General features: G+C 41.7%; 1 pseudogene; it reads left to right on the forward strand.

Annotated features, from left to right (window-relative positions):
- Nucleotides 1–11,305: 11,305 nt before the first annotated feature.
- LOC119243301 (uncharacterized protein C9orf85 homolog) lies at nucleotides 11,306–11,766 on the forward strand (annotated as a pseudogene).
- Nucleotides 11,767–12,479: the final 713 nt, after the last annotated feature.

The raw sequence follows: 12,479 nt of genomic DNA on the forward strand, positions 1-12,479 counted from the left end.
AGCAAGAATCATCGGGGAAGAGAGGACCGCGATTCTGAGCTCGCTAGTGCTGATGGAAGGGGAGACCTAATGGACTTGGACTGATGGACTTGGACTGATAAACTTGGACTGACAATCTCACCAGAACGTGGAGGAACTTTGGCAAGTTAAGTTTTTGAGACCCTGGGGGAGAATACTATTGTTTGTTGTAATGGCCGGACTGGCCACAGTGCAGGTTTTCTGATCCCATGCAGACCGGGTAAAGGAGGAGTCAGAGTCCTCAGTAGTTTTGCAGGTTTTTTATTGGGGTTCACCAGGCATATGGCAGGCAGGGGTGCTGGCTGGGGGGCTGGGAGGCTGGCAAGTCTTCACTCTATCTGGGCTCTCTAGTGTTCGTTCTGCTGCTTCTCGGCTTCTCTTTCGGCTTCTGCTTCGGCTTCTACTGCTGCTACTGGTGCTGCTGCTGCTGGCGTCCCCGTGACGCCGCCCTTAAAAAGCACAGTCTTAGCTCAGCTGAATTCCATCTACCTATGCCCACACCCTATTCCAGGTGCCCGCCATCAGGCATGCATTCAGGACAAGGATCCATCATCTATCCTGATGGCGGAAGGGCAGAAATGCCTGACATTTTCTTTACCCTACAGTCCACCCCCTCAGGGTTTTCTGCCATACAGTCTATACATATATATACAATTTTCTAAGCAAACAATGCAGCCATGGCCCACAAAAGCAAATACATCACAATATAACAAAATACAATATAACAAAATACAACAGAACACAAATAAGTCCAGGCAGGGCACCAACCTAGTGCATAAGACAATTATTGGTACCAGCAGATGAGCCACCAAATCTGCTGCCGAAGGCACTGCTCATGCGAGGGAGGGGAACCACTCACGGCATCTACACACCAGGAACCGTCAGGCTTCCTGGGCTTCTCTGGCTGTAGTCTCAGCTACAAGCCACACACAGCATCCACCCCCAGGATGCACTAGCTCTGGGATTGGCAATTCTATTCTGTTGGGGGTAATCGCCAACCCTCAGGGTTTCTGTCTGCAGTCGCTCCAACACTCGGCCTTCATAGCCACCCATGCGACTCGCAGACCCCTGCACTCAGGCAACCCACTGCACAAGCACATGGGTCGGGGATCCAAACTCTGCATTCGTCTTGGGCTCCACCCCAAGCCACGTTCCCCACCCGTCCCCCAAGGACGGGTTCCTCAGCTCCTCACCCTCACTCAGGAATGAGCAGGGCATCACCCACAGGTGATTTTACGAGACTCACAGGGCTTCAGCATACCCAGGCTGCTTAACAGCCGCTTAGGGCTTCTCAACTTAGCATCAGCACCAGCTTTTGCCTTCTTAGTTGGCTTTTCTCCTCCACCTGGCTGCTGGGCATGCACAGGCTGCTTTTGGCCATCAAGGCCCACTGGCCACCCCCAGATTCCCATCTCCTGGGGTTTACAAACAAAACTGTTCCACCCCCAGGGTCCCAAAACATATCAACCTGCAAGGTCCTCCGCCTTCTGGCGGGATTGTCAGTCCATCAGTCCATCAGTTCAAGTCCATTGGCCTCTCCCTGCTTCAGCAATGGCCTGCTGCCTCAGGGGTCATTGGCTGGTCCTTTCCGGTGTCGTTGGCTGGTCCTTTCGGGCGTCTCCTCCATGCGAGGTCTCGTCCCACAGCTCCGGATCGTATCCAACTTCTGTGCCGCCATGGCGCCTCCAGCGTCATCACAGGCAAACAGTCTGTTCTCCTTAGTCCCTCCAGGTCTTCAGAGGGCTCCAATACCCGTCTACATGGATCCTGCCGACTTACGCCAATTGTAAAGGCTGGACTGGCCACAGTGCAGGTTTTCTGATCCCATGCAGACCGGGTAAAGGAGGAGTCAGAGTCCTCAGTAGTTTTGCAGGTTTTTTATTGGGGTTCACCAGACATATGGCAGGCAGGGGTGCTGGCCCAGCAAGTCTTCACTCTATCTGGGCTCTCTAGTGTTTGTTCTGCTGCTTCTCAGCTTCTCTTTCGGCTTCTGCTTCGGCTTCTACTGCTGCTACTGGTGCTGCTGCTGCTGGCGTCCCCGTGACGCCGCCCTTAAAAAGCACAGTCTTAGCTCAGCTGAATCCCATCTACCTATGCCCACACCCTACTCCAGGTGCCCGCCATCAGGCATGCATTCAGGACAAGGATCCATCATCTATCCTGATGGCGGAAGGGCAGAAAAGCCTGACATTTTCTTTACTCTACACCCCAACAGTATAGAATCGCCAGTCCCAGAGTGAGTGCATCCTGGGGGTGGATGCTGTGTGTGGCCTGTAGCCGAGACTATAGCCAGAGAAGGCCAGGAAGCCTGATGGCTCCTGGCGTGTTACAATAGATGCCGTGAGTGGTTCCCCTCCCTCGTATGAGCAGTGCCTTCGGCAGCATATTTGGTGGATCATCTGCTGGTACCAATAACTGTCTTTTGCCACTAGGTTGGTGCCCTGCTTGGACTTATTTGTGTTCTGTTGTATTTTGTTATATTGTAATGTATTTGCTTGTGTGGGCCATGGCTGCATTGTTTATGTTTGCTAAGAAAATTGTATATCTGTAGATTGTATGGCAGAAAACCCTGAGGGGGTGGACTGTAGGGTAAGGAAAAATGTCAGGCTTTTCTGCCCTCCTGCCATCAGGATAGATGATGGATCCTTGCGGTCCTGAATGCATGCCTGATGGCGGGCACCTGCAGTAGGGTGTGGGCATAGGTAGATGAGATTCACCTGGGCAGAGACTGGGCTTTTAAGGGCAGCGTCACGGGGACAACAGCAGAAGCAGAGAGAGAAGCAAGAGAAGCAGAAGCTGAGAGATGGCCGGAGAGCCCGGAGTGAAGACTTGCTGGGGGCTGGGAGGACTGCCAGCCTCCCGGCCCCCCAGCACCCCTGACTGCCATGTACCTGGTAATCCCAATAAAAACCTGCAAAGCCACTGAGGACTCCGATTCCTCCTTTATCCGGTCTGCTGGATCATAGAAAACCTGCTCAGTGCCCTGTTCCTGCCCCTACAATGAGCCAGGTTGATATCAGAGACAAAATGGAAGCACTTCCTCGACAGGGTTACAATTGTCAGTCAGTAGGGCAAAGAAGTTATCCCCATGGCTGGCCCAACAGCCACAAGACATCTTGGGAACCATGAGAGGAGAATTTACCCAAAGATGCAGGTATTGCAAACTCTTGGTGAGACTGCTCTTGTCCTGAGTCCTGACAGGTTACTTAGGAACTCAATCTGAGATTCTTTATGAAAAGTTCCAACAAAGCAAATTCAAAAGTCTATGGCTCTTTCATGTCTTGCTGATTTTTTGCAAACTGGCCAGGTTTATTGAAGCTAAACTTAATTTGCAAATAAATTTGTTTTGCTGTAATTATTTGGTAAACTTGGGGTGAAATGTAGAGAAAACTGTTTCAATAATATTTATTTTTGTGGCTTGAAATTCTAGTCCTCTTAGTCATTATTTTTGGTTTTTGAACCTCTAAGCTGGACTGGATCCTGAATTTTTTCTAATATAAGATTATGATTTTCTAAACTAACATTTACCACTTTTTTCTAATATTTTTGGCTTCAAATGTTTAAAAACCTAGACTTCCTCTTTCAGAAACCACCAAATGGAAATAAAAATTTAATAACAACTTCAGAGAAATCACTATAATGACTGTGCATTTACAGTCCTTACAACTAACTGCTGCTTTCTGAAAACTTGACAATATCAGAGATAATGCAAGCATCCAAGACAATCTGTTTTCTAAAGATGTTTCAAGTCTGAAATCTAAAATTCTTCTCTACTGACAGCCATCAGAACTCTCAACTGTATTTGCATTTACCTCAATCATTTACTTTTGTTTTTCTTTTGTTTCCATAGAACTATGAAATTAAATTTGGAACCCATGTAAAGGATAGTCTCTAAAAATTGGACACAACTGTTTAATTGGTCTTGGTTATTCTCAGGACTGAAAACTCATTGAATATAAAATCATCAACTCAATTTTTACATTGCAAAAATTTTAAAGTTTATCCAGAGTGGTCATTGCCCTCAAATCCCTCAAATGTGAGGATATAAACACAGAAGGGAATTGTAACCTTAAGTGGAAACCATAAGTCTCTAGCCTTTGCCCTATTCATCCTTGTTCTGTTCCTGTTTCTCCTGTTTATCTTTTCTTGCAGATGGAACCAGAAATCCAGGCCAGAAACTGAAACCAAGATGGAGGCAGAAGTAGACAAGGATTAATTCATAACTTCATTGCCATAGTTAAAAACATGCCAGCCAGTGCCATGACAGATCCAGTCAAGGCCAAACTTGAAAGGAAAAGTGGCATAAATGCAGTTCCTAAACCCTCCTGCTTATTTCTCTGAAATTCTCTGAGGACATGGACACTTTAGTCCATGGTAATCCCAGACAGACCAGTGAGGAGGCACATAGGGAGTTCAGGTATGATATACACAGGCAGGTGTGGCGGTGTTAGTATTAGTCCAGGTGTGACATGAAGATGGCCAGACCAGTGCAGAAAGGAGGAACTGAGGTTCCATCGTGTGCCAGGTGTCTTGGCAAGGGTTTTCTATGTGCTACATATTGTAATTTCTTCTTTAGGATAAGTCCATAAATTAGGGACTTTTATAGATTAGGGAAAAAATAACAGATGAGATAACTTGTTCAAGGTACCTTCACTAGTCCATTGAGTTTGGATTCCAAATCTACCTAGGATATTTTGAAGCATTGTTTAAATGACTAGAAAGGACTATTAGGGGATGGGTACTTACTGAATGTTTTGGGGGAAGGTGATGTCAACAATCTGAGCCCAAATTTCTGGGAACATCTTCATTTTCTTACTAGAATTGGGAGAGGGGGGAAATGGAGCTGGTTTTAATGGAGGTGGGAGTAAGAAGACGGTAACAAGTATATCCTAGACAAATTCAGAGTAGAAAGATTCTTGTAGAACTTCTAGAAAGGACTGGTCGATGAAAGATGAGACTTCTGGAATTTAGACAACACGGAGAAGAAAAAGAAGCTGATGAAATAAGTGTAGAAGCCAGACTAAATAAAGTTGACATTTAAACAACTGAGAGGCTAGGGGCTTTGTTTCAGAATGCCTTTGGATACCAAATCCACAAATACTCAAGCCCCTTTTACTTGAACCTCCTTATCTGTGGGTTCTGTATCTGCAAATTCTGTCAACCCATGGACATCATGGACAGAAGAAAATATCACAAATAAGTGGATCCACCCAATTCAAACCCACGTTGTTCAAGGCTCAGTTGTATGAGAGACATGGTTAACCCACCATGAAGTGTAGAAAGGACAGCTATTGATTTGGAGAAATTAATGCATAGTCAAGTCCTTCTGCTTCCTTTCAGTGTTGGACAAATAGATCCAATGATGCTGAATTGAAACAAGAAAAAGTACTGGGACAGAATAAGAAGGTGAGTAAATGTTGCCTACCTTACACATGGAGAGGTAGCTCTATTTCCCAGAGGAAAAAATTTTCTTAATTTTCACCCAGCTACCCCCACTGGGACCAGGCCCTCTGCCCAATAACTTTTCTTTAGATTCAGGACTTTATGGACATAGCATTAGTGATAATATTGTGATTGTTTGCTTCCACAGCTTTGCCCCTAGCCAGGCTCATATTTATGTATTTATTCTTTTAATTCAGATATTCCAAAACCCTGAAAAGTTTGGCAGGTGGTTATGACTTGATATAGATTTGGAAGTCGTGATCCTGTATTTTTAGATTTTATTCCATGTCTTGGAAGAAAGAGATTTCAACACATGAATGTTATATATTCAATATATCTTCTTATTACATACAAATCACAGGCAATTTCAATTTCCTTGTGAAGCTGACGGCAATTTTGTTGGAATTGGATGCACAGATGCAGCCTGGTCTGCTTCCTTCCTATCACAGAGCAAGATTAGATAACTTTGGAAGTTTCCTTTTCCTCAGAGAACTCAGATAAATACATACACTTCATGCAGGCCTGGGCATCTCCCAAATAAACACTTCCCAGACAAGCACAGAAGTTGTGTTATTAGAAATGACTCTAAAGATACTATTAGAATTTATGATTAGTATTATTTTTAGGAATTATGCCATTGTTTCTTGGATCATTTTGATGTTAAGAATTTATAACAGTAGAGACTTATCTCTGGTTCCCAGAAAGTAGGTCTGTACATTCAGTCTTCATGGCCATCCTGCAAACTCACTGCAGCATCAGGAATGGTGTTGACTCTTTGGGAACCTCTCAGGGTTGTCCCATTTTTTCACCTTCTGGCTCTTTTCTTCCTCCACAAATAATTCCAATATCTTCTTTGGGTCTTTGCGTTAGAAGATAGAAGTTGCCTAGATAGAAGTTTTCCCCTTAATTCTAGGAAGTTGTCCAGGAATTGCAACCGTAACAATAACATCAACTCAACCCAAACCAACCCAACCCAACAAACAACAAAACTTTGTAGGTAAAACACATGTTCTTGCTTATGGAACCAGTTTTCTTTTTTCTTTGGAAATAGAAGTTCTAAATTCTATTGTAAGCATTTGTTACATTTTTTTTTGGTTAATTTATGAGTGGGCATATATCATATATTCATGCAGTTGCCATGAATAAAAAGTCCAACAAAAGATATTTCAGTAATTGGTTGCTAAATTGAAAAGAATAGCTTAGTCTCCAACACTTCTGAATTGACTGTCACATTAAGATGAAAGAGTTGTGCCTTAGACAGTAAATGACCTTGTTGTATATGAATGTTTCTGTGGTAAATATGAAAACAGGTTTTAACATATATTTCAGGTTTGTCAAGAGTGTTTGCTGTGTGTAATTACACAGAGCTATGGGACAGCTTTAAATGGAGGTAAGGTTGACTCATAAGTCCCTGTGTACAGTTTGCTGCCAGAGTCCCTTACTATTAAAAAAGAGATGTCAATGTTCTTATCAGCACAGAAATCTCAATTCAGTCTGAAGTTTTCTGCCCCTCTTTTCTTCTGTTTTTATTTTCATCCCAGCAAACTTCAACCTCACCTAACCACTCTGTAATAGCACCTCTGACATATTTTACTGAAGCTTACAAGCTAGGGAGGTGGGAGGAATGGATAGAGGGGGGGGTCAATTTGATAGTGGTGAGTGGTCCCAGACCCTGGTGGTGGGTGTGGTGTGGTATGTACACATATTGAAGAGTGAAGGTGTACTTCTGAACATAGTACTGGAAACCAATGGCAAATCAGTAAAAGTTTATTTAAAAAAAATTAAGTGTAAGAGTGAGAAAACAATGCCTCAGGAATTTCCATTATTTGAGAGTTAGGTTTGGTCTATGCTAAACCAATGATCACAACATCACTAGCCTCTGTTACAAAAAATTGTATTCTGAAGGTCTAGGATATTCTCTAAAAACTTCCAACCCTGTTCCAAACTGTTAGGTTTTGGGGAAATAACAGGAGTATGCATGCATCTCAGATCAGTGGTTTTCTAGAAGAACAGTAGTGATTTAAAAAAAATCCAAGGTTATTGACCAGGTTTCTAGAAAGTGTGCTTATTTTCTGATGGGACCTTTGGAAAACCTCTGGATTGGGCTTACTTTTGCACATGCCACACCACTTTGGTAGTGTGGCCTCCCCTTATCCATGGGAAGTATGTTTCAAGACCCCAAGTGGAGATCTGAAATATTGGATAGTATTGAATTCTATATAGCAGGTCCTTGAATAATGTCATTTTGTTATAATGTTCATGAGAAAAACAATCAATTCTTGGCCAGGGCCACCATCTGCTCTCCCAGTGTCTGTGTGGGCTTGCTTAGTGTATTCTGGTTTCCTCCCACACCACACAGTCATACTCAATGGTTCATTGGTGCATCTAAATTTTCCCAGTTGGCGTTTCTGTGGGTGTATGTGCTATGAACTCTGAGATGGAAGGACATTCTCACCGTGTGCCCTGAGCATTCACCTGAGATCCTGAGGTGGAATAGGCAGGTTGGAAAATGAATGAATGAATATCAGTGATTGTTTCTTATTAGAAGTGTTTTGGATCTTTATTTAGAAGTTTGATGATGTTTTTGTGACCAGAAATATGCTGTAGAAACTTAACTCTAGTTTGTATCAATTAGCTTATGGTCAAATTAGTTTTGTCATATATCATTTTGCTTGAAGTCACAGTTTCAAAGAACCAGTCCATGACATTAAGTGGGGAGTGAATGTATATATCTTTTCCACATATACATTTCCTATAAATCGATGACTCCAGATTATGAAAATGTTAAATAGCTTTGGTGACTCCACTAGGTATATAAAAAAAACTAAAATGTCCTTAACTGTCATATGCTAGGCACTGTGATGGGCACTTTACATTAATTGGCCCATCTGTAACCCACAATAGTGCTGCAAGATCTCACTGTACAGAGTAAACTACAACTTAGAAGGATGCAACAAGTCACAAAGGGCAAAGACAAATTTAAACTCAAGTCGGTATGCTCTGAAACTTTACCATGCAAAAGATCTTTACATTTGGATATCTCGCTCACACATTGTCATTTTAATGAGATAATAATTTTGGATTACATTACATGAAATAGAAAATGAAATATATCTTTTTTATTTTAAAATTAGAGCAGGGTTTCTGCCTCTGACACTAACTGCTATGGGAATTAGCTTTTGTTTTAGTTTTCTTTTGCTGTGTAACATTATTACCACAAACTCAGCAGGTTGAAATAACACACGCCTATTATACCATAGTGTCAGAAATCTGAGAACACCTTAATTGGGTCTTCTTTTTGAAAGTTCCACAATTTATTTGGCTTTATATGAACTTCTTTTTTTCTCTCTCTATCGGAAGCTGACTATAGAACTGAGAAATCCAATAGAGGTTTCTTAAAAGACTAAAGGATTTGCCATATAACCCAACAATTCCACTCCTAGGAATCTACCCAAAGAACATAAAAAACACTAGTTTGAGAGGAAACCTGTGCTCCTATATTTATCCCAGAACTACTTACAATAGCCAAGATGTGGAAACAAAAGAAACACCTCAGGAAAGATGAGTGAATCAAAAAAGATAAACGCATGCCATATGCAGCAACGTGAATGGAGCTGGGAAGGTATTATCCTAAGTGGGATAAATACCAGATGGTGTTATTTATATATGGAGTATAGAGAAATAAAACAAAAGCTTAGACAAAGACAAGCTTTAAAATTAGCCCTTGATAGCTGACTATAAATGTGAGGCATCCAGGAAGGAAAGGGGAGAATAGGGAGGGGAGAACACAATTGACTATGATGGAGGAATATGGGTGCTTTGTAGTGAGAGAACTATGTTAATCACACCTGAGGGGATAAATCCTACATTGTTAAAAAAATTAACAAGGATGTAAAATAATAGTACTCCATTAAAAATATATTAAAAAAGAGAACTGAGCAATGGGGGAAAGGGTGAGAACAAAGTGCAAAAGGAACACAATGGACTATGTTGGTAGATTCCAGGTGCTTTGGTGGTGGGGTAATAACACCTGAAGGTGGAATCTTCTACTCCCAAAATACAAGTAACAATGTAAACTAGTATTACCTGAATTAAAAAAGTTTTACAAAACTGCATTTGGCTAGTTGGTTTTATCTGAAGTTAGATTGGGGAAGGACACATATGTCCATTTTTTTCTTTTTTAATTCCGTTGCTTACATTAACTGTTAATTTCTTTCTGATTTTTGGACAAAGGTCATCCTTAATTCTTTGACACGCGGCACTCTTCAATAGGAAACTATCAACATGGCAGCTTGTTTCTTCAAAGCCATGAGAGAGAGAAAGTGTTACTTCCCCCAGATAGGCATTTCTATCTTATGTAATGTTATCACAAACGTGTAATCATATATCCCCTCACCTTTCCTGAATCCAGCTGCTTAGCAGGAAATCACAGGTCTTGTCCACATTCAATGTAGGGGAGGACCAGACAAGGGTGTTAGTACTAGGACGTGGGAAATCCTGGGACCTTTTTTAGAGTCTGCCCACCACTTTTTCACCATAAGCAACTAGAAAATCAGACCAAAATAAATAAATAAATAAATAAAACCACTGTAGTGCCAGGAGGGCACAGAGCTTGTTTTCTATTGTAGGGTCAGGAATGACCACTGAGCAGGTTTTCTATGATTCCACAGACCCGGTAAAGGAGGAGTCAGACTCCTCAGTGGTTTTTTTGCAGGTCTTTTATTTAGATTTACCAGGCATATGGCAGGCAGGGATGCTGGGGGGCCGGGAGGCTGGCAGTCCTCCTAGCCCCAGCAAGTCTTCACTCTATCTGGGCTCTCTGGTGTTCTCTGCTTCTCTCTCAGCTTCTGCTGCTGCTGCTGGCATTCCCGTGACGTCACCCTAAAAGTCCAGTCTCTCAGCCCAGGTGTACCCACCTCAGGTGCCCGCCATCAGGCATGTATTCAGGACCACAGGGTTCCCTCATCTATCCTAATGGCGGGAGGGTAGAAAAGCCTGATACCTTTTACCTACCCTACACTATGATCCGAACAGATAGGTAAAGGAGAGACCCGGAGCCCTTGGTGGCTTTTTCAGGCTTTTAGTAAGGCAATCAGCTTCACAGCAGGCAGGGGTGCTGGGGGGCCAGGAGGTTGGCAGGTCTCCCAGACTCAGCGAAATCTTCACTCTTTACTGGGCTCTCTGGCATTCTACACCTTTCCTTTGGCTAATATAAATACTCCAGCCATGGCCCACAGAAGTAAATAGAATACAACTGAATATAACAATAACAAAATCCAGGTGCTTGCCATCAGGCATGCATTCAGGACCACAGGGATCCATCCTCAATGCTAATGGCAAGAGGGCGGAAAAGCCTGACGGTTTTTTACTTACCCTACAACCACTCTTTCAGACATTGGGTAACAGCCTGTACAGGGAGTGTGATTCCCAAGACAAGGGAAGGAGTTAAACCCCCTATGGTCTTCGCTGACTACCTGGAGGCAGTTTCCAGACAGTTGCAGAGATTAGTGATTCTGCTTGGTTGAAAAGAAAGATCAGCATTTGTAGAGACCAAAGTATCTAGAATTCTGGGGCAGAATATTGTAAAAAAAGGCCAGGAGGTGAAAGATCCATTTGGTTGTTTCTCAATATCTTAGACTGTAAATACTCTCAGAAATGATAAAATGAGAGTATTTACAGTCAAGAATATTAAAACAATTATGTAATTGCTTCAAATAAGAGTAACATGCTCCAAATACTCAGGAATTTAGAGGAAAACACTAATGTGAGGAGAAAAATCAAAGATATTGAGAAACAACCAAATGGATCTTTCTCCTCCTGGCAGGAGGTGATTGTGGTTTAGGTAATGAGCTCCAGGAAAGGGAACATGGCTCTTCAGGCCTCAAAGACACCAGAATACATTTAGCTTTAAAATGACACGTTTGAAAAGTGTTCAGGCCAAGAAAATAAATGCAAAAATTCATGATCATATGTCAGCACTGTAAAGATGTTCTTGAATGGTGTGTAAAATACAGCAAGTTTAAACCACTCTCAAAGGTTTAAAAATGTGTTAAATGTTTACAAAAGAAAATGAAGGCTTCTTAGCACATAATTCATAGACTATAACTATGTAAACTTGAGAGTTTTCATAAAATATGGCAGGAAATGAAGACGACATTGCCTTTACTAAATAACCCTAAAGAGGAAATATTGAAAATAATATATACTCCAATGGTAGAAGAAGCTGCAGAGAAAATGAAGAAGGAAGTGATAATTTAGGTTTTGATACTGATTTACATGACACAAGATGATAATCAAATGCATTAATATAAGTACATTAAAAGTAGGAAAACAAATTCTGAACAAGTTTTGACTATATATATATTTTAAAGATTTATTTATTTATGCATGCAAGAACTGGGGTATAGGCCAGAGGTGTGGGGGGGTGAGAGGATTCACCAGAGACAGAGTGGGGAGCAGAACAGGCAGATGTAATGAAATACTCTGCTGAGGGGAGCAGCGGGTGAGTCAGGAGAGGTTTGCTGTGCTATGTGGGTATCTCCCTGGCTGGGAATTGAACTCGTGCTGCAGTGGTTGCAGATAGCTTTGTAGATTGTGTCTTAACCCCTTGCGCCACCAGGGAGGCCCCATTTTTACTGTATTTTATAAAAAAATACTCTGAAGTCTTAATGAGGAAATCAGAAAAACCTATAGAAATAGTCCCAATTTATACAAGTTACATTATAAATTATTTATGATACTTGAAAAATTATAAAACATTTGTCCAGTATTTTCTTAGAATAATTTTAAAGTAGCATATGCTAGAATATGCCAAATGAACACTGGTGCATCATATTGCAATTGATGGGAATTATTTAGAAGGATATACTAACCTAACATCAAACTAAATAAGGTTCAGATTTAATGACTATGTAAGAACTATGTCATGTAAAAATTAGATGACATTGTATTGCTAGACCTCAAAAATTATTCATCAGTAAGTACCTTTTGACAGGTGATCTCAAGTAAATTGCCCACAT

This window comes from Talpa occidentalis, unplaced genomic scaffold (genome assembly GCF_014898055.3).
Source record: "Talpa occidentalis isolate TD23 unplaced genomic scaffold, MPIMG_talOcc4v2.1, whole genome shotgun sequence".
NCBI lineage: Eukaryota > Metazoa > Chordata > Mammalia > Eulipotyphla > Talpidae > Talpa > Talpa occidentalis.